Source organism: Panthera uncia, chromosome D4 (assembly GCF_023721935.1).
Source record: "Panthera uncia isolate 11264 chromosome D4, Puncia_PCG_1.0, whole genome shotgun sequence".
Classification (NCBI taxonomy): Eukaryota; Metazoa; Chordata; class Mammalia; order Carnivora; family Felidae; genus Panthera; species Panthera uncia.
Genome location: NC_064807.1, coordinates 71,836,149 through 71,862,309, shown reverse-complemented (window position 1 = coordinate 71,862,309; position 26,161 = coordinate 71,836,149). Strand labels below are relative to the sequence as shown.

The 26,161-nt window shown below is 45.8% G+C and overlaps 1 protein-coding gene across 5 annotated transcripts in view; it reads right to left on the bottom strand.

Moving 5' to 3' along the window:
• ZNF618 (zinc finger protein 618) overlaps positions 1–26,161 on the bottom strand; it is a 184,622-nt gene that overhangs the window by 92,407 nt on the left and 66,054 nt on the right. The window lies entirely within an intron of this gene.

Below are 26,161 nucleotides of genomic sequence, written 5' to 3'. Positions count from 1 at the left end.
TCTAAAGGATCCGTGAGAATTCCTGGTTGTTTAATGTATGCAAATTCTATTCGTCCAGAGGGGGCAGATCACAAGTTCTAAGGCCACATCAAAAAAGGTGAAGCTGTTCCTGGGGTCAGGTCCAGCAAGGTTATGGGATTTTTTAAAATAATTTTTATATATTTTTATATTTTTTAAATTTTTTATATTAAAATAACCCTGTAGGGGTGCCTGGGTGGTTCAGTCGGTTGTGTCCGACTACGGCTCAGGTCATGACCTCGCAGTTTGTGAGTTCGAGCCCCGCATCGGGCTCTGTGCTGACAGCTCAGAGCCTGGAGCCTGCTTCAGATTCTGTGTCTCCCTCTCTCTCTGCCCCTCCCCCGCTCACACTCTGTCTCTCTCTCTCTCAAAAACAAATAAACATTAAAAAAAATTTTTTAAATAACCCTGTATTTATAGGAAAGTTACAGAGAAACTATGGGGAGTTCCCTTCCACCTCTCACCCAACACAAAGAGCTTTAGGCAGGGAGAAACATGGTCAGAGTTGTGTCTGCAGAAGGCAGCTGGAGCAGGCAACATGGAGGCATTAAGACCCGACAGGGGGCTGATGCCAGCATCGAGGGAGGGTCAGCTGAGGCCTCAGCCAAGGCCAGATGAGGCCTGGTCTCTCCCCCCAGGACCAGCGGTCAAAAAAAGCCTTCAGGCTCCAAGACTAAATTGTGAAGCAAAACACCAGCAGCGGTGGTGGCGGTCACTGGGAGTCAGGTGGGACACAAGCCCTGCCACTTGCTAGCGGGACCCTCGCCTCTCAGTGACTTGACCTCTCAGTGCCTCAGTTCCCCCCTCCGTAAAATGGGTGTGATGCTGGTGCCCAGCTCATGGGCCATTCTAAGGACTAAGTGAGCTAATCAGTCACATGCTTAGGGGAGGGCCTTCACAGCCACATAGCGCCAGCTTGTACTAGTAATCCAGCATAAAGGGCCTCCAACAGGGACAATACTAGTGATCCCGGAGCAGCCAGCATCTATTGAGCACCTCCTGTATTCCAGCCCTGGGCTCAAGCACGGGGTATACCGTCTTGAGTGATTTCCACAACCACCCCGGGTGGTAGGGACAGTCCCCAATCCTGTGGGCCAGGTCAGGTCCCAGAGGCTTGCAGGGTGCAGGGACCAGTTGAAAGACGCTCGGCCAGGCCCCAACCCAGATGCTCTGATTCCGAGTCCGTGTTCTCAAACCCTATGCCATGCTGCCTCCAAGGCCCGGCGGGGTGACCTTGGCGAGTGACTTCCCCGTCTTTAAGAGTGGACACGCTCCTCTGGGTGCATAAATGCTGCCCTGTTTGTTTTCTTTTCAAAAAAGAAATGCGTCTCAGTTCTTTACAGTCACACAGTTAATCTCTCAATTTACAAAAGAGTGAGTCATGTGACTGGATTCCACAAAAATTCTCTCTCCAGGTTTATGATTTTACAGAAAACTCCAGGGAAAACCGCCTGGAGCGAGTTAAAACCAGATCAGCCATAAACCATGTCCTGGTACAGCCTCACCAAGCCAAGACTCAGATTACTCATTAAATATGTGATAAATATTCGCTTCAGATCAGCAGGAAGTGGTGCGGAGCGGGGGGGGGGGGGGGAGTTAAAAAAAAAAAAAAAGACTTTTTTGCTTCAAGAGAGGAAAAAAAACTATTATAACTAGAGAGAACTGCAAGCTCCAATTATTGAACCCAGAATTGGGGGACAGGGTTTTTCAAAGTCACCTCCTTAGGTATTTTTAAGTAAGTCAGTAAAGGAAAAGGCTATCCTCAAACCTCTTCAAGGAGGACCAAAGTAAAGGGCTTGGGCCTTCTGTGACAGGGCCACAGTGACACTGACATGCCCAGAATAGCAGCATCCCCACACCAGAAGACCCCTCCCCCTGAATGCTGGCATGGGCGAATTCTGCCCTCCTCCCTCTGTCCACCTGTCCAGGGAGGCTGCTGGACTGACGGCCTCTCAGAAGCCTTCCAGCTCTCACATCTGGAGGCAGGCAGCCTATGTTCAAATCCTGCCAGGATGTAGCTCCGTGACCAGGCTCAAGAAACATCACCTCACAGCCTCAGTTTCCCCCAATGTAAAACAGAGGAAAAAAATCCCCATGAAACACAACTGCTGGGTGGATAAAAAGGTATAAAGTCTGTAAAATTCTTAGCTAGTGTTAACAAGGCTACCTGAGCCACAGATCTGGATGATGTCATTATGATTACCCTGATGGTGGTGAGTAAAATTAATACATTCAAGAAACAAAGAAACCCAAACATATTCTGATCCCTTCAGCAGAATTTACTTGGCACAGTGCCTCCCTGCATAGAATCTGGAGCTGGATGGCCTGGGTTCAAGTCCCGACTCCACCACTTACAAACCATGTGACAGGGAGGAAGTCACTTAACCCTCTGAGTGAGACTCAGTTTCTTCATCTGCCAAATGGGGATCATGATACTGCTCACCACACAAGGATACTTTGGACTAAATCAGCTAACATTTACAAAGCTCCCAAAACAATGCCTGGTAGATAGTAAACGATATATAAATGTTTACAATTAAAATGACTTAGCATTTATTGAACTTTAGGTATCAAATTATCATTTATTAAAATGTGGGCAAGTCCTGTTTTCCTCTGAGCCTTAGTTTCCCTACCTATAAGTTGGAGAACTTTGGCCAGATGGGTTCTGAGGACGCTCCTACTTCTGAAACTTGCTGATTCTGGTGTTTCTGTCTTTGCTCATGCTGTCTCACCACACAGACTGCAGTCCACTGACCAGCTGGGTCGCAGGCCCTGCCCCACGAAGCCATCCTTGGCCATAGGGACAACCTGCCTGAGCACCGGGGAAACATCACCACTCTCTGCAGCTTTGTTCCCAACCAAAATTTCCACAAGGCAAAATTTCCACAAGGCTAGCTTTTCAAGGCTCCTCTGTGGCTCCACAGCTCCCGGGGCTATGCTGCATACAGAAGGGGCTTAATAAAGGTCAAGCAGTTGGTTTAAAACATAAAGGAACCTTATTGCCAATAATCAGAGAACCATGGTGATGAATGGGGTCTAGGGAATCATCTAGTCCAAGAATGGCAAACAGGTTGTATTTTCAGTGCCAATTCTATTCGGTTAGTAGTGGCCCCTGGGGGGCAACGCGTTGAGGTGGATTCTGGGGCCACATCAGAGCTCAGCTGAAGAGAGTGCTGTGACTGATTACGGATGTCTGCAGTGAGCATGGTAAATCTGGGGATGGTAGCTGGCTTGCCCCCCCAAACTATTCCAACACCCTCCCTTTAGACAGAAGCTGGGGTCTCCTGGCCCCCAAAGCACCCTTTATCGGGTACCACGTTCCCATTTGCAAAACAATCCCTATATGAAGGAGGAGCTGTGGCCTATTAAAATTCAGCGTAAAGGGATACCAAAGAAGACAGAAGACCAGAAACAAAAGAAATACACACAAGAAACTAAGAAGGAAGGAAGGAAGGAAGGAAGGAAGGAAGGAAGGAAGGAAGGAAGGAAAAAGAAAGAAAGAAAGAAAGAAAGAGAAAGAAAGAAAAAGAAAAAACTGCATAAAACACTGAACTTACTTTGGTTGTGAAACAAAAATAATTATAGGAGGGCAAAGTGGATGCTCCAAGAAAGACTTTTCTCTTTTTAAAGAAAGAGAAGTCTGGAACACATGCTCGAAGTAGAAATCTTACAAATTCCTATTGCAAAATAACTCCTGGTCAGCCAACCACAATCTCTATAAATATATCACAAGATCAACAGCCCAGGCAAATAGGGGGAGGGGGAGAATGACTGCATGAATTTTTCAAAAATCAAAATAGTCCCTCACATAGTTGGAAAGGAAGGAGCTCATGCATTTTCCGACCAGATGAAAGGCCCATGAAGAAAAGAAAGATTGTAATTCCTCACATCCCAGTGGGTGCCTACTGAGAAATCTACACAGCCAGATTATTCTGAAATTATTCTATAATTCTGTTTTCTTTGCAAGGGGAAAAGAAATCTGGTACCCTAAATTCATCAGCACAGCCATGATCTTACAATGGCTTCCATGGGATTATTCAGAGTGGAAACAGTCAAATACTCTAAGGGACCTGATCTGGGTGGTAAGGTAGGTCCTACAGGGTCTGACCCAGAAAAAGAGAAGGCCATCTAGGTATTTAAAATGGAGGCAATTTAATATAGAGATTTGACACAGGTGATGAATGGGCTGAGAAGTCAAACAGGGGACAGGAAGGCAACCAAGGAGTAGCATGGAGAGAGAAAGGGAAGAGATGGTGTTACAGAAGTTGGGGCTGTTCAGCAAGGGCCGCCCAATGGGAGTGGATCCCAGAGGTAGCTACACAGAAGACACTGCAAGAGGCAAGAGGCAAGAGCGAGTGGGGAGAAACAGCCTGGGCTTGGCCCTTCTTCCCACCTTCCAATCTCCTTGCTGGGCATCCTTCTGGCCCAACTACTTGAGGTCCGGAGGGCGAGGGCACCTGGGAAATGTGGCTCCTTATAATTCAGAGCACAGCAGGGGCAAGGAAAGGATGGAGTCCGGGTCAACCCAACGGCTGAGCAGCTCAGATCAGGATGCTCGTGGAGGACACACAGCTCAGCAAGGGGTCTGTCCCTGAGTCTAGCTTCCCATATGGACTGTAACTTCCTCAGGGCAAGGACTGTCTTCCCTTGAGTTGTGTCATCTTCTGCACTAGCCAGCAGAGTCACAACTCAGACCTGAAGGGACCCTGAAAGTCTGAGAAATGGACGTCCAGCCACCCAGTCCCAGACTCCCAACTCGTGGGATGTTTGGGTGGCCTTCTGGCATATTTTTACTTCCAGTCTTTGCTCAGAATCTACAATGGACAGCAAATTTATGATGTGAAGGCTAGTTTTTCCCAACCCATCACTCAGAAGACCCAAGCAACCAGGAGACACTCCAGAAGCATCTCCTGACCAGATCTGGAACAATGCTCACGGGGGTCAGGAGTGGAGGCTCTGTGGTACCGAAGTCTGAGGCCAGCTGGAGGGCTGAGATGGAAATGCTCCTAGGGCACCAGAACTTTCCACCTTCAGGGCCTCTATTGGAAATCCACACTGGAACTTCATGGTGTTGCTTTCTTAACCATATCACGAAAGACAAGAGTGCTCCTGTTCCACAGGGCACAGACTCAGCCTTACGAACCTCTTTGTCCTGGCTGTGGCCAAAGGCTTACTTTCAAAGTACATTCTGCAAAGGAAGAAAGGGCCCTTCCCTTTCATTGATGGCTCCATTCCCACCTCCCCCAAGCCACAGGACCAATCTCCCTCCCCTGTTTTCTTAAAGCACTTATTGCCTGGGCCATTCAAATGGTATTGATCAACCAGCTGGTACACTCAGTCATCTTTTTATGACCTGTCTTCCAGGCTGGAGCATACATCTTCTTCGGGTAGGAGCCATGCCTCTGGATTCCCTAGCGCCCAGCACATGGCCCAGCACAGAGAAAACATCTACGCAGCATCCTTAACGGGGAAAATGGCTAAGGTTCCCAGAAGCCTGAGTCTGGGGTAAGGTAGGAATAACATATCCTTCAATGCCTCACATCTGTCTAGTGATCAACAGGATTTTTACATCCATTACTTCATTTAATTCTTTACAATGCAGGAGTCATGATTTCCATTTCAGAGGAGAGGGGCAGAGGTGAAGGGACTTTGCCCAAAGTCAGTAGTTGCTGGCAGGGTCAGAAGTCAACCCCGTGACTTCTTCTAAGACAAATAGTAAGTTTCTTCCCCCTCCTGGCTCTCATCTCCCTTTCCAAGATTCCATGTCTGGCTTCTCTTTCCTGAAATGAATTGATTTAATGAAATCATGAAGTGGTAAAAAGAGGTAATAAATGTAAGGCACTTAGAACAGTGCCTGGCACAGTAAATGCTCTGTTAGTAACGGCTGCCACTGCCTTCATGGTCACTGTCATTTCTCCATCACCACAAAAGTCATCTCAAAAAATCAATGCACCAGAGTACCAACAGTTAGCAAACCTCACAGCCAAATATGGATATATGGAATATGGAAAATGGAAAATGGAATGTGGAAAATGCCTATATTTAGTTAAAACAGAGAAATTCTAGAAAGTCAAATGACTTATCAGTTAAGTGGAGACATGTAAAGATATCGCACAATTCTCAGAAGTCTACCCAAAGCACTGACCTCCCCTATACCAGACAACCACCACCATTTTATTCAGAATTAGGCTAGACTCTCCCTTCCTGACTTCATAGAGAACATCTTCAGTACATAACACACAGTACTTTCTCATCACTGCACAGCCTTTTGAGCCAGAAGTCCTGATATACAGAGGGAAAAGAAAGGTCGGGGTGGAAGGAACAGGTGCAAGGTCACGTGTGTCTGAATACAATCAACAAGCCCCTTTCATGAGTGTTGGTCTTATCGCTCCTTTGTTGGGTCCGGCGTGGGGTTTCGCAATCATGGGGCTGAATGTGTATTTTAGGCGAGGCACACACAGATCAGTATTCCAGCTTCCAGCTCATGACTCGGCCCAGAGTCTTTGGGCAAACGAAACAAGCAGCAGCTACAAGCCTCGGCTAAGACAGAAGATGCGAAGGCAGCACTGTGCATGTCAACTCTCCCAAATGGGGTTCTTCTACAAGAATCTCCAAAGCAGCCGTGTGCCCTCAGCTGTCACGTCCGCTGCTGCGTTTGTCTAACTGTGTTGCCAACTCTCATATCCTTTGACCCAGTAATCTGCTTTGGGGAACAGATTCTATGAATATCATACAAAAGAAGGACGCGAATTCATGCCCAAAGAGGTCCACTGCACTACTTATAATAAAACCCGGGAAACGCTCTATACATACAACGTGAAAAGGTAACTATTTACAAAGCCATCAGAACAGATGTTCACGAACGATGGAGAGCTGTAAGAAAGATACTTAGGTACCGAAGCGAAATGCCAAGAATAGAACCAAAACTCTCTGTATAACTTCATATATGCTAACATGACATACATATGTGGTACTTCCCAAGGCACTTGCTCTGCGTGGCTCCAAAAGGTTTCCTCCTTTCTGCTTAGCTTTCTATCGTCGCTGCTTTTGAGGAAAAACTCATCGTACTTGACACATGCCGCACATCTATGAAGGAAGGACTGGGAAAAGGTGGGATGCTACCTTTCCCCAGAATGAAGACGTGCGACTCTGCGAAGACATCGTTTACAGTCTGTCCTCGAGGATGAGATCACTTGCATAGACACGGTGGCTAAACCCAGGTACACACCCATCCCCTGGGAAGTCCAAGCTCCCCCCGAAGGTGCTCAGCCTACTGCCTCTTTCGTAGAGCAGACCCTGAGACTGAGGTTTTTACACTGTACAGAGCTGCAACCACAACACCCCCACGACTGCTGCTGTGTACTGAGATACTATTATGTGCCAGCAACTCTAAAAGGCTTGTTAAGTATGTTTGAACTCCTCCAACATCCTCAGTAACTGGAAATTATTCATCTACTTTACAGCTGGGGAAACTGAAGCCCTGAGAAGGGCAGTGATTTGCTAGGCTAGGGAAGGGATCCAAGTGAGAATGTTCACAGGAGCAGTCCCACCGCATGGCACGGTCTGAAATGTGCATGTAGGCCACAGATCATTAGTAAACCAACCTGTTTTCTCCTCACCACTTAACTGTGCAGTGAAGAATACTGTTGCCATTTTTCTGGGTCTTCCCAGAGCTCCTGATACTATTGTGATTTTATACATCAAGACACTGAGGCTCAGAGAGGGGAAGTGACTTGACCAAAATCACACAGCTAGTTTAAGCAACAGGGCCGGTATTTGAAATCAAGCTTTTGTAGCCCCAAAGCCCACACACTCAGCCATCCTGCCGCACCTAACTCTGCCAAAAGGAAATAAAATGAGAGAGCTGTAAGGAGTCAAACTACACCACCATATAAGAAGTATGTTCACAGCCAGAGTTTGCCCAGAAGTGGTGGGCTCCCATGGGGAGGCATGCCATAAGAGGGGGAACAGCCACCTGGTGAAAAAATAATCAGCAGTTATAAGGAAAAGATGGATGAGCTACTGGGTGGGGGTGGGAGGGCTGAAAGAGGTGTTCCTCCCCACCAGGAGATTCCAGTTCTGGATCCTTCTGGAAGATACAGCACTTCCTAACACTTCTTCAGACTGGCCTTAATTACCTAGCTTTTTTTGTCCTCCGTATTTAAGGGCCACCATCTTTTAGTGAAACGTTGAGGACCAAATATTTCATTTCCTTTATTCCCCTCTTCCTGGCTTCACAAGTGTAGTAAAAAGTTAATGAATCTATAAATTGCTCACTGGCTTAAAATGAAAAAAAAAAAAAAACAGTTAATGGAAATTTTAATGAAAACGCCCCATCCGCATAACTGATGGCAAACCCAGGCCCAGAACACCTGGCACTGCATGGCCCAAACCTAGTGCCACAAAAGCTTGAAAACATTTACTGGAAGAAAGTCTATCAGCACTGGATAGGAGAAAATCAGTCTCCATTTGCACATGACATGAATTTACATATAGAAAAGCTAAAGACTCCACCGAAACACTACTAGATCTGAATTCAGTAAAGTTCCAGGATACAAAATTAACAGACAGAACTCAGAAGCATTTCGGTAAACTCACAACAAATTTTCTAAAAAAGGAAGAAATCAATCCCATTTATAATAGCATCAAAAACAATAAAGCACTTAGGAGTAAGTGTTAACTATGGCATAAAATAAAATTTATACTAAGGAATAAATTGAACTAAGGCAGTGAAAAACCTCCATTCTGAAAATGACAAGACATTGACGAAAGAAATCCAAGGAGACACAAATAAATGGAAACGTATCCTGTGTTCATTGATGTGAAAGAATTGATGTTAAAACACCCACTTTACTACCAAAAACATTCCACAGATTCAACACAATCCCTATCAAGATTCTAATGACATTTTTAATAGAAGTAGTAAAAACACTCCCAAATTTTCCACGGAACCACAAAAGACCCCAAATAGCCAAAGAAATCCTGAGAAACAAGAACAAAGCAGGAGCCATCAACTTCCTGTTTTCGAGCTGTATTATAAAGCTATAGTCATCAAAACAGCGTGGCACCAGCATAAAAACAGACGAATAGGCCAATGGAACAGAATCAAGAGCCTAGAAATAAACCCAAGGATGTACAGTCAACTAGTATTTGACCAGAGAACCAAGAATACTGAAGAATAGAAAAAAAAACAGTATTTTCAATAAATGGTGCTAAGAAAAGTGGATATTCATACATAAAACAATGAAACCAGACCTGTATCTTATACCACCCACAAAAATTGACTCAAAATGGATTAGACTTAAAAGCAAGACTTAAAACCATGAATCTTCTAGGAGAAAACATACATAGGGTAGGAATAAAGCTCCTTGACACGGGTGTTGGTAATGATTTTTTAGTGAGGATACATAAAGCACAAGCAACAAAATCAAAAACAAACAAGTGGGATGACATCAAACTAAAAACCTTCAAAACAGAAAAAAAAAAAAAAAACCACCAACAAAGTGAAAAGACAACCTACAGAATGGGAAAAAAATATCTGCAAAACATACATCTGATAAGGGATTAGTTAATATCCAAGATATATAAAGAACTCCTATAATTCAACAGCAAAAAAAAAAAATAATAATAATAAATAATAATCCAATTTAAAAATGGGCAAAGGACCTAAGAGACATTTCTCTAGATACACAAAAGGCCAACAGGTCCATGAAAAGATGCTCAACATCACTAGTCATCAGGGAAATGCACATTAAAACCACAATGGGATATCACCTCCTATCTGTCCAAATGTCCACCATCGAAAAAGACAAGAGATAACACATGCTGGCAAGGGTGTAGAGAAAATGGAACCCCTGTGCACTGTCGGTGGGGATGTAAATTGGTACAACCCCTAAGGAAAGCAATATGGAAGTTCCTCAAAAAATTAAAAATAGAACCACCATATGACCAGCAATTCCACTTTGGGCAATATATCCAAAGGAAATGAAAACTCACTCGAAAAGTTATCGGCACCCCATGTTCATTGTAGCATTATTTACAACAGCCAAGACATGGAAACAACCCAAGTGTCCACTGATGGACGAATGGATAAAGAAGCTGCAGCATATACATACAAGCGAATATTATTTGGCCATTTAAAAAAAAAAAAAAGAAATCCTACCATTCATGACAACACAGATAGACCTTGAGGGTAGTAAGCTAAGCAAAATAAGTTAGAGAAAAACAAATACTGTATGGTTTCATTTATATGTAGAATCTGAAAGAAAGAAAAGGAAGGAAGGAGGGAAAGAAGGAAGGAGAGAGGGAGGAAGGGAAGGAAGAGAGGAAGGGAAGGGAGAGAGGAAGGGAAGGAAGGGATGAAGGGAAGGAAGGGAGGAAGGGAGGAAGGGAGGGAAGGAAGGGAAGGAAGGGAAGGAAGGGAGGGAGGAAGAACCAACCAAACTCAGAAAAAGAGATCAGACTTTTGGTCACCAGAGCTCTGGAGGGGAGGGGGAGAAAGAATTGGAGGAAGAGGGTCAAAAGATACAAACTTGCACTAGTAAGACAAATAAATACTAGGGATGTAATATACAACATGAGGACTATGGCTGACACTGCAATATGGTATATAGGAAAATGAAGACAATAAATCCTAAGAGTTCTCATCACAAGAAAAAAAGTTATTTTCCTTTTTTTCTTTTTCTCTTTATTGTATCTATGTGAGAAGATGGATGTTGGCTTGAACCTATTGTGGTAATCATTTCACAATGTATGTAAATCACACCATCACGCTGTATGCCATAAACTATACAGTGATGTGTGTCAACGGTTTCCCAATAAAATTGGGGAAAAAAAACGAAAAAAAAAAATTAAGAAGGAAGTCAGGTTCCAAGCTCCTGGATGTCTAAAAGATGAGAAAGCCTCCAGGCTTCGAAGTGGCATCGTGAGTTACAATTACCCTAAAGGAAACGTTGTCAGCAGATTCGATCAGCAAACTGGGAAACCCTGTTTCTGAGAAAAAGAAAATGGCACAGATCCACGCTTGTTCTGAGGCGTGAAGCCGGAGCCTGGGACTCAACTCCAAAGATGGAAAAAGTCATATAACTGAAAAGCCACCTCCTATTGCTGGGATTCCCAAGAGAAGTCCATCAACGCAGGACTGCCCGAGGTCCCCTCCTCAGTGACTTGCTAAAGTTGACAGGAGAAGGTACTGTCTGTTTTGGAAAAAGGGTGCCCGGCCATCCAGGTTCATGCTCCCTATTCAAAAGTACTGTTTTGATGTCTGTTCTACGTCGGGCACTGGGCCAGACCTTTACACATTTTGTTTCTGTTATGCTCCCTACAACATGGAATATAACTATGACCATCCACACTTTACTCTGGTAAGGAAAGGCGGCTCAGAGAAGTCAAGTGACCACCTTGAAGTCACACAGCTAGTCCATCTGTATCTTGACAGGCAGATCCTCAGGCAGTCAGCACTCCTGAAAAGCCTCCAAACAGACCTCCATCCAGCCTCTATTCCAGGCCCTCGGACCAAAGAACCCCCACCCATAGCCTATTTGGTCTTTCTAGGATATAAGTCTGACCCTATCATTCCCTTCTTTTGACCCTTCACTGACTCCCCTCCTCCTGCAAAGGTAAAAACCATGCTCCTTCTCAGCTCCCGTTACCTACTGCTCCGGCCACACCAGGGCTCCCTTGCTCACCGCCTGTCCACTCTCCTCCCCATCTGCTGGGGCCCATCTTAGAATCACCTGCACCCAGGAAACTTCCTGACATCCCCAGCCGCCCTCCTCCACCTCCCAGCTCCACCCAGCTACCCAAGGCAAAGTCGGATCCCCTCTGAGGTCCCCCGCTGCCCAATGGCCCCAATGTTCAATTACCTGCCTGTCTCCTTCCCCAGGCCGTGGGTGGCCCCGAGGCAGGGACGGAGACCTGTTCACCAAGCACAGGGCCTGGCCCAGAGAAGAGACTTAGAAAACACTGAGAACAGGCAGGGTGGCAGGAGATGTCTCCCTGCAGCACCCTTGTCGCAAAACACCCTCAAACCCCGGGACCAGGTCCGGCTCTGCCCAGCCCTCCCCAGCACCCCCCACCCCCGAGGGAGAATCACAGGGACCAGAAGCCACGTCACTTCCTCTAACGCTTTCGACCTCCTTGCCTGTTCCCTCTTCTCTCAGCGGCTCTACCAGGATAAACGTGGTTGAGACACGGAGTCAGAGAAATGAGGCCCAGAAGCAGCACAGAGGGACAAGGAGCCACGGCACAGGAACGCGAGGGCCACAAGCACGTGCTCAGGGGAGCGGACGGGCCCGCGTCTGTCCAACGGGCGGTCTCGGTCAACAGCAAAGCCACGCGGATGCTGACGCCAGCCCGCCAGCCACCCGGGCCCTCGGGGACGAGAAATACCTGGAAACTGTAAAAGCCGCTTTTCGTTTCCAGAGATTTTTGAAGCCTCTTTCTCTTTGTTTTTCCCCTAAACCAGTTACAATTAGCATTGAGGGATATAATTACGTTGTTAGTCTAATTGCCTGTTTGAAGCAGGATCTACGGGGGTTTAATGGAAGATTTGAGGGGGAGGGCAGATAAAATAAAAAGTCGGGATAATCACAGAAGAGATGCGTCATGTGACTTTCTTCCCAGGTAGAGACGAGGCCTGAACTGCGTCAGAGGCCGGGGAATTGCCTCCTGCGCCAACTCCCTCGCACGGCTGGGCGGGCAACGGCACTACCAGGCGGCGCGACTCGACTGGAAATTGATTTTGGAGACGCTGACCTAATTAATCAGGAAACGATCCTAGAAAGGCCCTCGGATGTGGAGCCTTTGCACTATTATTGTCACTGACACACTTAACACGTCGCCGGGCAGTATTTTCCCAGGTGGAAGGAGCGTGGTGGCAGCTGACAGGGCGGGGCCGTTCGGAGCCAGGAACCTGCCCTTCCCTAGGGAAGAGCGGCCCTGTGCCGGCGGAGCACACGCCTCTGGGTCCTGGGGACAGAACGCAGGGGGAGGCAGCTCTGAGCTCGGGATGAAGAGGAACATTCTCCTCTAGGGAATGAGGACGACTGAGAGGTAGTGAGCACCTTGACAGCAGAGGCATCCAAGCGGGACGATCTTGGGGTGAGGAGGCAGAGGAACCAGCTATGAGGAGAAACCAAATGCCTCTGAGGGACTGTACCAACGGCTCCTGTCTCCAGACCACAGAGAGAAAGGGGGTCTGGAGGAAGCGCGGACGGAAGAAAAGTCCTCTCCGTGTCAGAGGAACTTCCCGCCTTCCAGCACTGACCCCTTGAGTTATGGGACTTCTACTCTGAAGACCCAGCCCTGATAGCTGGGTGGCGATGGATATGCTCCTTCTCTAACTGCTTTTTTCCAAATACAGGCAGCCATTTGCAGGAACCAGAAGCTACCTCCACACGAGGAAAGGGAAGCTCCAATGCCTAAGTCAAGAGCAAGGCAATCTCGAGGGCAATTATGGCCACCACGATGGCCTTACACTTCCAGGGCCTTCTCCTCACCATCCTGTTTAATACATACACAACATCCAGCCTGGGGACCGAGGATCCCCAGCCTGTATCCAAACCTCATCTCTGCCACTGTGAAGTTGAGCAAACAGGCAGAGATGCTTCCCTACCAAGCTGGGAACTACAGAGATAACTTCACCAGACGGGTCTGACCTCATGCACATGTCTCATCAGTAAGAGGGCACTGCCCTTCTAAAGGTGTTGCCCCTGTAGCCACCACAATGCCAGAGACTCCCATGCGCTCACCCCAACCCGGCTGGCTCCTGGCACGATGCCTGGCACATCATGGGCACCAAAATTATGTGGATGGATAATGCCACAGAGGGGACACTTAACTGGCTGCTCCGAGGTCGGCTTGAGGACCTCGTGTCCTTTTAATCCAGTAAGTGCTGGTCTGAAATATCTCAGCTTCAGGTTCAGAGAAGAGGGCCTCCAGGTTCCTTCCAGAACCTTCCACTTCCCATGGCCACACGCCCCTCCTCTGAACTGACAACGGCACAGCTGTAAGCCCTGGGTGCCCTCGGCAATTCTCTTTAAGAGTAAAGTGTCAGGATTTGGGTTTCCAGGTGAAGATGGACACTCGGGTGCCGCGGAGTTGGGCGAGGCAGCCTCTGCTTGCCTCCCATGCCGCACCTTCTGACTGGCTTGTTCCCATAAGCAGAACTGTCATATTCCAAATCTCAGGGCTGCCTGGGAGAAATGAGTTCTACCAGGTTTTCCGCATTTTCCTCATTCAGGGTTGACAATGGCCATGGAGTGTGCTTGAGGCCCTCAGTACAAAGGAAGTGAAAATTCCACTGTGCCATTTATGAGCCTGCACTGCACATATGACCCAGAGCAGAAAGACTCATTGAAATCCAATAAAGATGAGGGGCGGGAGCGGCTCCTCCGTTCCTAGAGAGGCCCACAGCATCTCCTTCCACACAATCCGCCTGGCTCCGCCATTGACTGAGGGAAAAACAAGCTGCCATTCTGACGCTCTGTGTCAACAGCAACAAGATGGCAACTAAGGGGACTTCCTGGACTCGCCCTTCTCCCCCACATTCTTCCAGGCCTTCGATTTAAAGGCCTTCAAAAGTCTGAGGCGGCTGTGGTTTTCTTGGGAGGGAGTAGGGGGAGTAAAAGTTTATTTACAATAAACATAAAAATAGAGCCGTGGAACTTTTTTTCTAGCAGAGACAATCGCTGGCTGTCTTCACATTCTAAAAGGCTGACAGACCTCGTACCTGCTCAGAAGCCTCCACGTCAGGGCTGCTTCCAGCCGCAGACAGCAGCCAGGGAGGTGTGGAAGGCCTGGTCCCAAATGGGGATTCCCAAGGGCCTGACCCTGAGCTTTGTAACACAGGCCAGAATTCTCAGTTCAGTCTGGCATGTGGTCACGGGAATCCGAAGGTTCCAGAAGGAGTTTGTGTGTCAAGCCCTGCTCTGGACTTGATGGATACCTCAAGGAACTTGCCATCTGGGAGGGCCAAGATCGTGTCGCATGGAACTCATCAATGTCGTGAGAATACTGTAATCATTTGTACCACCTGAGTGTTCGGTGGGTGTGCAGCTGATGTAGTAAGTATTTTACACGCATCACCTCTTTTAATCCTTACGATAATGTTGCGGGGTAGGTATTCTATACCTCAACTGTCCGGATGAAGAAACAGAGATGACGGGGATTGAGCCACTTGTTCAAGCAGAGGAGCCCAGGTTCAAATTCAGCTCTGTGTGATTCCCAAATTCCCTGAATGATCCCAACCAACCACTGGAGGATTCACTAAAAGGTTCCAGGACAGATTCTTTGTCAGGAGAGCCAAATGGGCATGAACTTGCCTGCTTCCTTCCTTCCACAAAGGTGCCCTGAGCCCCTCCTCTGAACCAGGCACCCTACCCACATGACCTGAGGGAAGAGAGGTGTGGGAACCAGCAGGCCTCCACTTGGAAGAGGAGAGGAGCAAAGCCACTGATGTAATCCTCAACACAGAACAAAGACGGGAGAACCAAGCCGGCCAGGAGGAGGCAGGCCTTTCCAGAGCCATGAGCAACAGAATGAACGGGCTGTAGGGAAGAACTGGAGATGGCCCATCGCCGGAAACCGGCAGCTCCTGGTCAGGAAGCCTGGGGCACCAACAGGTGCCTGGGGAGGTTCCCCCGGATAACCCGCCACTGGTCACACCTTCGGTTCTGTGAGTACAGAAGAGCGTAAAGGCGCGAGACCCTCCCCCCCCAGCCCGCACACTGTCACTAACACGGCACTTACGAACACCCTGTGCCATGCGCCTGGTCCCCACCATGCCCCTGCAAGGGGTATCTTCACACCCCACTCCAGAGAGGAGGGCCTGAAGCTCGCACACGCTCCCTCCTTGGCCCACCATCGGTAGAGATGGAAGGGGCTCTGGCGATGATTAACATCCCAGCCTGCCCCCACCTCGCGTAAGTAATTACACACTGGGTCAGGTCTGCAGTCCCTCCCGGTAGGTACCGTGTCTGCAATCAGGGGAATGAAGGTGGGGCGTCTTGAAGGAGTGAAGGGCTGTCTGTCTCTGTGAACTCGTGTGAAATCCCAGGACTCCCTGTTTCCTTGGAAAACAGTTTCTGCACTTGTCACCTATAAATTGCCTGAATCTTTCTTTTTTTTTTTTCTTTTTAGAAGGTTTCCCCTACTTCACTAATTGCTTTCACTGCCTTTTGCTCCATAAATTTAATTAACCTGCTATGTGACCTTGGGTTAGGCAGGCTACCACCCCTCTTCAAACTCAGTTTCCTGCTCTGTGAAATAAGAGTGGGAACCTCTCGGAGCCCTGAAAGTGCAACCATCCAGGATTCTGTGACCTGGCTCGGGCTAAGCACGTGACCTTGATGCTCCTGGCTGCTTTGGCCTGGAGCTTCCCAGAGCGCCTGGACCATCCTGCTCTAAACTTCGCCTGGCCCTGAGTCAGTGGCGCTAGCTCTCAAGGCCTTGCATTATCCGAGATGAAAAGATAGGACGGCCTAACTTGGCAACGTCCCCTCTCTGTCCCCGATGGACCCCCAGAGCTCAAATTTGCCTCTAGCATTTCAGCAGAGCTGCGAGTCCCTGGGTGTAGGAGAAACTCCAGATCAGGGGCTGGATCAAGAGCAGAAGCGTGAGGCTGAAATTGTAATAATAATAACTGACATTTATATCACGCCTTTCATCCCCAAATCCCAAATTAATTAACTTTTTACGAGACATTTTTAAACTAGTGCCATTTAATAAAATTCTATTAGGAGAAGTCTTTTTTTTTTTCCCCCAGCCCTATATTTTTATTAACAGCCACCAAAAATATAATTTACAGCCAACCTAAAGCCAGTCAAGAGAGTGACAGGGAGTGGCTGATTCTGCCAGCGAGAAAGCAGGAGAGATCTAGCACGGGCCACTGGAGCTGACCCCTTGGCCTCGCCGTTAGGGGTCTGGGTCCTCGGGGGAGGGGGGCCAGTGCAGGCCCCAGTGACTCTACAAGACTGAATCTCAGCCCTGCATCATTCATCGTGTATTTATTGATCATCTATTTTCTGCAGCCACTATAGGAGCTGCCATGCATAAATCAAGCACACAAAGCACTCTGGTCCATGCATTCTTGGGGCACACAACCTAACAGGGTAGAGAGACATGAAACAACATCTCACTGATAACTAGATAACTGTAACTGTGCCAGGTGCTAAGCAGAAAGAGACCCTGCTCTTCCTCCCTGACGACATCAAACAGGGAAACGTAATCTAGCCTGGAGCTGGGGGCATGAGGATCAGGAAAGACCTCCCTGAACAAATGATGCTGAACCTGAAAAAATGACTTGGCGTGAGCTAGGCAAAAACGTGGGGATAAGGGAGGGGGGCACAATCCAGGCAATGGGCACGGGACGTTGTGAGAGCTCAGAGGCTGGAAGGTGTTGGCATGCGTAAGGAAGGAAAACGAGGCCAGCCTGACGAGGCAGAGGGAAGGAGGGTGCGAGGTGGGGTTGGAGAGATGATACGGCTGGTAGGACCCCATCCTGAGAAGGACAGAGAGCTGACCAAGGTTCGAGCAGAGGAGACACATGACCAAATATGTCCTTTTAAATAACTGGGTCACAGCTGACCTGTATCCTCTCTTGTCTGAAGAATACCACCTTTTTATGTGCACTGGTTGTATCTACACCGTCCAATAGGCTTACCACCACCCACATATGACTGCTGAGCATCTGAGACATGGCTGATCCAAAAAGAGATGTGCTACGCATGGAAAATACACACCGATTTTGAACACTCCGTATGAAATTTAAACACTGTATGGCAGATTAACAGGAATTTTTATATTGGCTACGTGCTGAAATAACACTTTGGAGATACTAGGTTTAATAAAAAATTAACATTTATTTCATCTGTTTCTTTTTCCTTTTTTTTTTTTTTAATTTTTTTTTTTAAACGTTTTATTTATTTTTGAGACAGAGAGAGACAGAGCATGAACGGGGGAGGGGCAGAGAGAGAGGGAGACACAGAATCGGAAACAGGCTCCAGGCTCCGAGCCGTCAGCCCAGAGCCCGACGCGGGGCTCGAACCCACGGACCGCGAGATCGTGACCTGAGCTGAAGTCGGACGCTTAACCGACTGAGCCACCCAGGCGCCCCTCTTTTTCCTTCTTTTACTGTGGCTACCATTTTCTAGTACCCACAGTAAAAAAAAGTTTAAAGTTATATACGTGGCTTGCGTTCTATTTCTGTTGGACATCTCCATGTTATGTATTTAAGAACAAAGGATTTTAAATAAAATATTCATCTACCTTGGGGCGGTGGGGGGCGCGGATGAGCAATCATGGCTACTATGGTTAGTGTGGGCCCAAGAGTGTACTTATCTGGTCCTCGCTCCATTCTCCAACAAACTAGAAAAGGAGGAGTGGAAAGGGCAGGGATTCCACATGGGATCAGAACTGCGCAGGGTGGGAGCAGAGGGCAAGAGGAGGCTAAATTCTAAGAGGCCAACCAGCCCCAACTATCACCATCACATTCCCCATCCAGATTCAGTTTTAGATTAAAAAAGAGGAGTTAAAAAAAAAAAATCTAAAAACCCAAAACTTGTGGGACTCCCCACTCCCAAAGTCACAGTAAAATAAGGTCAGGAGAAGATCAAGGTTCTCCAGGGTCACCACCTGGACTCTCAGAATTCAGGACCAAGCTCTCTTTCCTGACACTGGCAAGGGATAGGACAATCAAGGCCGGGTCGGGGGACCTAGGCCACTCTTCATCCTCACTTCTCTCCATCCTCTAAGTTTCACAAACTAGTGACCTGGAATGGCTGTTGGGGGGAGGAGGGGGTTCACATTATTTAAAATTGTTTTCTAATTAGTGGCCATAATTTGAAATTTAAGAAATCTTCCACAAAACTCCAGATTCAGAATGTCTCTTGAAAAAAAGAAAGAAAAAAAAAATCTGAAGATCTGGCCACACCGGGCCCATGTTCTGACACGGCCACGATCAGCTGCCACGATCAGCTGAGCTGAGTGGCAACAGCTCCCGTGAGATGGAGGAGAGGGGCTCCCAGTCCTGCAGCATGCTGGTCTGCGCCCCGTCCAGATGCACCTGCATTCTCGCGGCAATCAAGCTGCTGAGCACATCACACATGCCTGGGAACCTCTGTACATGCGACGTCTGTTGTTCAGAACACCCTTCCTTCTCCCATCCACAGCCAGCCCCTTGTCCAACACTGTTCTCCCAACCTCAGCGTCTCCTGACGCCTCCGGGTCTCCTGTGTTGGGCACGGAGTTCACACTTCCCATACGCTACTGCAATAACGCATGCCCATCCTGCTTCTTCCACTGGGGGCTGCGCCATATGAGGGCAAGGATCGCATCCTGTCTCATCAGCGCCAGGCAGAAAAGATGCTCAAAAACGTTCGCTTTGTGAACCATGCCAAGAGGAGAGGAAACACACTGCAAATCACACCCTACCCCTGTCTCCTCCCCAGCCACATTTCTTCTGGTGACGTTTTCAGATACATGTGGGAGAGTCGTCAACCTGGTGAAACCAACCTACAATGCCCCTCTAAATAAATTATACTTTCACCAATTACCTTAGAGGCCAAAAAATTCATTAGAAGTTGAAAATTATATGGAGTCTGGAGTGACTTTGAACCCATGTAACCACCCTAAATAGTTCTTTCTGTTGAGCAAACAAGAATTTCTTGATTGCCCTTTTTGAAGTTGCCAGAGCCCTGTCTTGTTGCTATTAAAATGAAGTTTCACAATGGTCCTAAACCAGTTCTTCTCATTTTCCTGAAAGAATGAACTGTCATTCAGCCACAAATAAAATCTTTTGTAAAACAGCAAACGCAAGGGGACCTGCCCAGTGAAGAGAGAAGCAATCCTTTCTCCACGCAGGAAAAATGGAGCACTGGTCCATCTGCTACTCCATAAGCATTTCCCAAGCAACTACTGTATGCGAGACCTGGGGATGCATGGTGAGTTTATAACCCAACAGAGTGGCAACAGACACAAAGGAGACATCAGAGAACATGCCAGATCATGCACAAGGACATCTAACTTTTCATTTACTCCATCAACACAGACACAGGTAGGCAAGTATGCAGTCCATTCTCATTAGCAAATTAAAGGCTTTCTGAGCCCCTAGATCCTGCCTACAACAAAGTGACATCAATCAGGAAGACAAAATACAATGGAAAAAAGAAGAGACTTAAGATTCAGATGTGAGAAATGATCTCCCAAGCCATTCCTTTGTGTGAATTTAAAAAAAGAAAATACACAAGAAAAGTTAACTGTACCTAAAAACTTATCAAGATCCATCAGCTTGAGTAGGAGAATGAGGCTCAGAGAAAGTCCTATACTGTCTGTCCTCAAAGTCTCACTCAAGAGACCACTCATTCCTCTATCTCCGATACCTCCAAGGGTTCTAGAAACAGAAGCTCCCATTACTGACTACTTACCCCATGTCGGACACATGTGTTCTACTAGCTGTCTACTTCATTTCCCAAACGGTTCCTACCACAGAGGAGCTGTTCTCCTCTGCTTCTTCCAGATGGCTTGAGGAGGGTCGGCCGGCTGTCCGGATGCATCTGCATCCCAAGCAATCTGGTCGCTGTGGCCTCGGTGGACACCCAACACTGGCTCGATATTCACTCATCTCTCCAGAGCCAAGAACAGAACAGAAATAAAAACTGGAGTTTTCAGAGCATACGATCCAAGGGCTGAGGAGGAGAAATGAAATGAGACCCCTAGATACACCCTGATCCAATTTCCCAGCCCCAGGAACAAAGAGGAATCCTAAATGCTTCCACAGCGGGGATAGTGCGACAAGGCGGTCTAGCACTACACTGCTCATCCGCAAGGGCCAGAAGGAGGCAGAAGCTGCAAGGTTCTGGGTAAAAGGACCCTGAATCTAGAACTCAACTGCAAACCACAAACCCATCATTCAAGGGCGAGGAAAAGCGATGACCTCTTTCAATATACAAAGATTTGGCTGCCACCCCAGCACCTTTCCTGAAAAACATAATGGAAAATTAATCCAAAGAAGATGATGTTGGAGAGAATTTGAAAAAGAGAAAGAAATACAACAAAACAGGGTTACATCTGAACAACGAACACAGAGCTGTGATGCTCCAGGCAGCTCTTATGAAATACCCCAAAACAGAATGCATATTTTCTTAATCTGGAAATAAAATTCCATATCATATTAGCCAAGAACAGATTATGGAGAGAGGTTAAGGAATGTATAAATGCATTTAGGGACCAAATATTTGGGGGGGGTGGGGGGAGAAGCAAGGAGCAGAGAGAGGAATTCTTTGAGGGTAAAGATACGAGTTAATTCTTGCCCGTTTAAATGTTTGTTCAAATTTAAGTATAAGTAAGAAATGAGAAATAGGATCATGACTTCTAAATCAGTAAGGGGGAATGACAAGCAGCAGAAGTAGGAATTTAAAAATAGAAAAAAGGAAAAGAGAAAACTAAAGAAAACTCGGGCAATCCAACAATAAGAAGGAAAAAACATGGAAAACCAAAAGCAAAATAAGGTGGCAGAAAGAAACTGAAACTTAAACAAGCAATCACAATAAATGTGGATGGTATATAAATCCCCTCACTAAAAACCAAGGTATCACAAATGGGGGAGGGAGGATGCAGGATAGGTCAGGATGGAAACAAAAAGATCCAGAAAGGCTAAAGACAAAAGGGAAGCGAACGTAAGATGTTACCAATGAGGAAGCCGGGCAGCGGGCACATGGGAGCAATCCATATTGATCTTTAACTCCTTGGGATGTCTTTTTTTTTTTTTTTTTAATTTATTTTTGGGACAGAGAGAGACAGAGCATGAACGGGGGAGGGGCAGAGAGAGAGGGAGACACAGAATCAGAAACAGGCTCCAGGCTCTGAGCCATCAGCCCAGAGCCTGACGCGGGGCTCGAACTCACGGACCGCGAGATCGTGACCTGGCTGAAGTCGGACGCTTAACCGACTGCGCCACCCAGGCGCCCCTAGGATGTCTTAAATGGTTGCAAAACAGGAAGTTTTTCAAAAAATAAGGGATTCACAAAATGACACCAGGCACATGTCAATAAAAAGCAGAAATGGCAACAAACTCCAAGAAAAAAAAAAGACAAAGAATTACAAAAGACAGAAAGTTTTTTAATGGATATAAAATTCCACCACCAAAAGGATGTGCGGTAATGACCTTTCACATAGCCATAAAGTACACAGAGCAAAAATTGCTGAAAATACAAAGAGAAATGGAAAAAACAATTGGTTATAACAGGAGATTGCAGCATACTTCCCCAAAATGAAGAGATCATAAGGATTTAAGAAAAAAAAAAAGAGGCAATAAAGGACTTGAAAGACACAATAGGCCAGTTTGATATATTTTTATGTGTAGTTACAAGACAATGTGCGTCTTTTCAAAAATCCATGAAACAATTACAAACTGATCACATGATTGGCCACAAAGAAAACCTCAATAATTTTTTTAAATTAGAAATTACACAGGCCATATTCTCTGACCACGAAGCAATAAAACTAAAAATTAAACAAAAAGAGCCACAAAAAGTTTAACCACTTGGAAATGTAACCCAAAGGTTATTTAGAGGAGTTTCTTTTTTTTTTTTTTAAGGAATTAAAACAAACTGCAGACTGTTTAAAAAATGAACAATGAGAGCACTATATAGCAAAACCCATGGGACACTTCCAAAGCAGTCAGTCAAAATAAAAGAAGAAAAACTCAAAATAAACCAAAAGAAAGTAGAAAATGAACAAAAATAATTAGAAGCTAAAGAAACAAGAAAACAAAAGACCTGATAATAAAAGCAAGAACCAAGTCCTTTGAAATTACTAATAAAATAGCTAACACTACCCCACCCCACACACCCATGCGTCCAGCCAAGAAAATTAAAAATAAAGTATTAAGAAATGAGAAGGTGGCTATAACTACGGAATAAGAAGAAGGGACAGAGGAAAGGGGAGAGAAAGGAATACATTACATATTTTTAAATTTTACAATTATATCTTTTAATGCATACAAAAGAGATCAGTTTCTAAATAATGAAAGTTACCCAAAATTGACTCAAGAGGAAATAGAAAACCTGAATAGATCAATAATCAGTGGAAGGAATTTGAAGTATAAAGTTACTGGGTGTATTCAAGTAATTTTACTGGCAAATCCTCAAAAAATAGATCACATCTACATTTTCTAAATTGTTGGGGGGACAGGAGCATTTCAATTCTTACTACAAAGGCAACATACTTGTCCTATTAAAACTGGGTAAGGGTATTTTAAAAGATAGAAATTTGTAAGTGGGGCGCCTGGGGCGCCTGGGTGGCTCAATTGGTTAAGGCTCCAACTCTTGATTGCTGGTCAGGTCAAGATCTCACGGTTCGTGGGATCAAGTCCTGCACTGGGTTCTGTGCTGATAGCACAGAGCCTGCTTGGGATTCTTTCTCTCCCTCTCTCTCTCTGCCTCACCCCCACCACTCGATCTCTCTCTCTCTCTCTCTCTCTCTCTCTCAAAATAAATAAACTTTGAAAAGATCATTCTTTATTTAAAAAAAGAAAATTGTAGATAAATCTTAAATAACTACAGACGCAAAATTCCTATGTAAATGTTAGCAAATAAGAGAGGGCACTAAATTACACAAGTAATCAACTTCCAAAAATAAACATCAACCTAGGTAGTGTGCGATAAAAGAAAAAATATATAGTTCACTAGGGATTTTTTAAAACCTCTGCAAAGGGTTCTCTCTCTCTCAAAACCCCTCCTCAACCTTAATATAATGCTAGCACTACCCCAATTACAGTTAAGAATCATCAAGAATGCTCAGTGTCACTACCATATCATTCAAAATTATTCTGGAGATCCTAGTCAATGTAGAAAGAATGGAAAAAACAACCAAGAAGTAGAATTACTGGAAAGGAACAGACAAACCTATTCTTTGCAGATGTGATGGTCTACATAAAAACTCCAAGAAAATCAACTGAAAAACTATTAAAACAAAAGAAAAGTTAGCAAAGTAACCAGACATAGGATAAATATTCACATCAATGGCTTTCCTACACAAACAATAATCAGTTAGAAAACATAAGGGGAAGGGGCGCCTGGGTGGCTCAATTGTTGAGAGTACAACTTTGGCTCAGGTCATGATCTCACGGTTTGTGAGTTTGAGCCCCGCATCAGGCTCTGTGCTGACGGCTCAGAGCCTGGAGCCTGCTTCGGATTCTGTCTCCTTCTCTCTCTGCCCCTCCCCCACTTGTGCTCTGTCTCTCTGTCTCTCAAAAATAAATAAACGTAAAAAAAATTAAAAAAAATATATATATATAAGGGGAAGAAGAGTCCCATACCCACGAGCAACGCAAGTCATAAAACAACGAGAAGCAAACCTAATATGGTTTGAAGGTATAGTAGTTAAAACAGCTGGAAAAATGGCACAGAATTAAGTAGATTGACCAGTGTAAAACAATAAGGTGTCTGGAAGCAGACCCACATATACGTGAGCATTTAGAAAATGGTGACTGTGTCATTTTGGATCAGTGGGAAAAGGACAGACTATTCAAAAAGGAACAGGGCCTTATGATTTGATGTACTGGGAAGGTTGAGCGTCACTTCTAAGTATTCCTGCAAAATATACTTAACCTGAACCTAGCAATAAGGAAACATCAGATAGACTCAAATTGAGGGTCATTCTATAAAATAACTGACCCACACTCAAAGAAAATGTCAAGGTCACAGAAGACAAAGGAAGCCTGGAGAAGCGATTAAGATGCAGAGACTAAAGAAAAAGAACAAATGAACGCAGCTTGTGATCCGGGGTTTTCTCTTCTTATCAAGAACATTACAGGGCGCCTGGGTGGCTCAGTCGGTTGAGTGTCCGACTTCGGCTCAGGTCATGATCTCACGGTTTGTGAGTTTGAGCCCTGTTTTGGGCTCTGTGCTGAGAGCTCGGAGCCTGGAGCCTGCTTCCGATTCTGTGTCTCCTCTCTTTCTGCCCCTTCCCCGCTCTGTCTCTCTCTGTGTCAAAAATAAATAAACATTGGGGCGCCTGGGTGGCGCAGTCGGTTAAGCGTCCGACTTCAGCCAGGTCACGATCTCGCGGTCCGTGAGTTCGAGCCCCGCGTCAGGCTCTGGGCTGATGGCTCGGAGCCTGGAGCATGTTTCCGATTCTGTGTCTCCCTCTCTCTCTGCCCCTCCCCCGTTCATGCTCTGTCTCTCTCTGTCCCAAAAATAAATAAAAAACGTTGAAAAAAAAATTAAAAAAAAAAAAAATAAATAAACATTAACAAAAAAAAAAAAAAAAGAACACTACTGGCAGGAGGCCTGGGTGGCTCAACATCCAACTCTTAATTTCGGCTCAGGTCATAATCCCAGGGCCGTGGGATCAAGTCCCAAGTCAGACTCCTTGCTGAGCATGGAGCCTGCCTGAGATTCTCTCTCTCTCCCTCTGCCCCTCTCCCCCACTCATGCACACTCTCTCTCTCCCTCTCTGAAATAATAAAAAAGAAAACATTTTTTTTTTAAAAAAAAGAACATTACTGGAACAGATGGTGAAACAGGAATAAGGTCTGTAGTTTTGCTAATAGCATTCCATCCATGTGAAGTTCCTGATTTTGATCGCAGTACTGTGATTACATAAGTAAACGTCCTTTTTAGGAGGTACATTCTGAAGTATTTAGGGGTAAAGGAATAGCATACCTGCAATTTTGTCCCAAACAGCTTAGAAAAGGAATTACATAGAAAGAATTGTCTACATATACAACTAAGAGTGTTGCAGGGGCAGAAAAGAGACAGGGAATGTGGAAAATGTTGTTGTTTGGGGAATCAGGGTGAAAGCAATACGGGAATTTTTTGCACTATTCTTACAAGTTTTCTGTAAACCTGAAATTATGTCAAAATAAGTTTTTAAAAAGGAAAATGTGAGTTGTAAGATCCCTTGGGATAGTTGTGGTTTCATCCATATATAGAATTATTAGAAAACACGTCTTAGAATTATAAACACCAAATTCTAGATTGTCGTTACCTCTGGAGAGGGAGGAGACTGAGCCTGGGGAAGGGGGTTTCAACTCTCTGTAAAGTTTTATTAAATAAAATCACATGTGGCAAAACCAAATAAAGAAAATTTATAAATATGAGTGAGACACCTGGAAAAATACACAAAAATAAATGCCAGATGG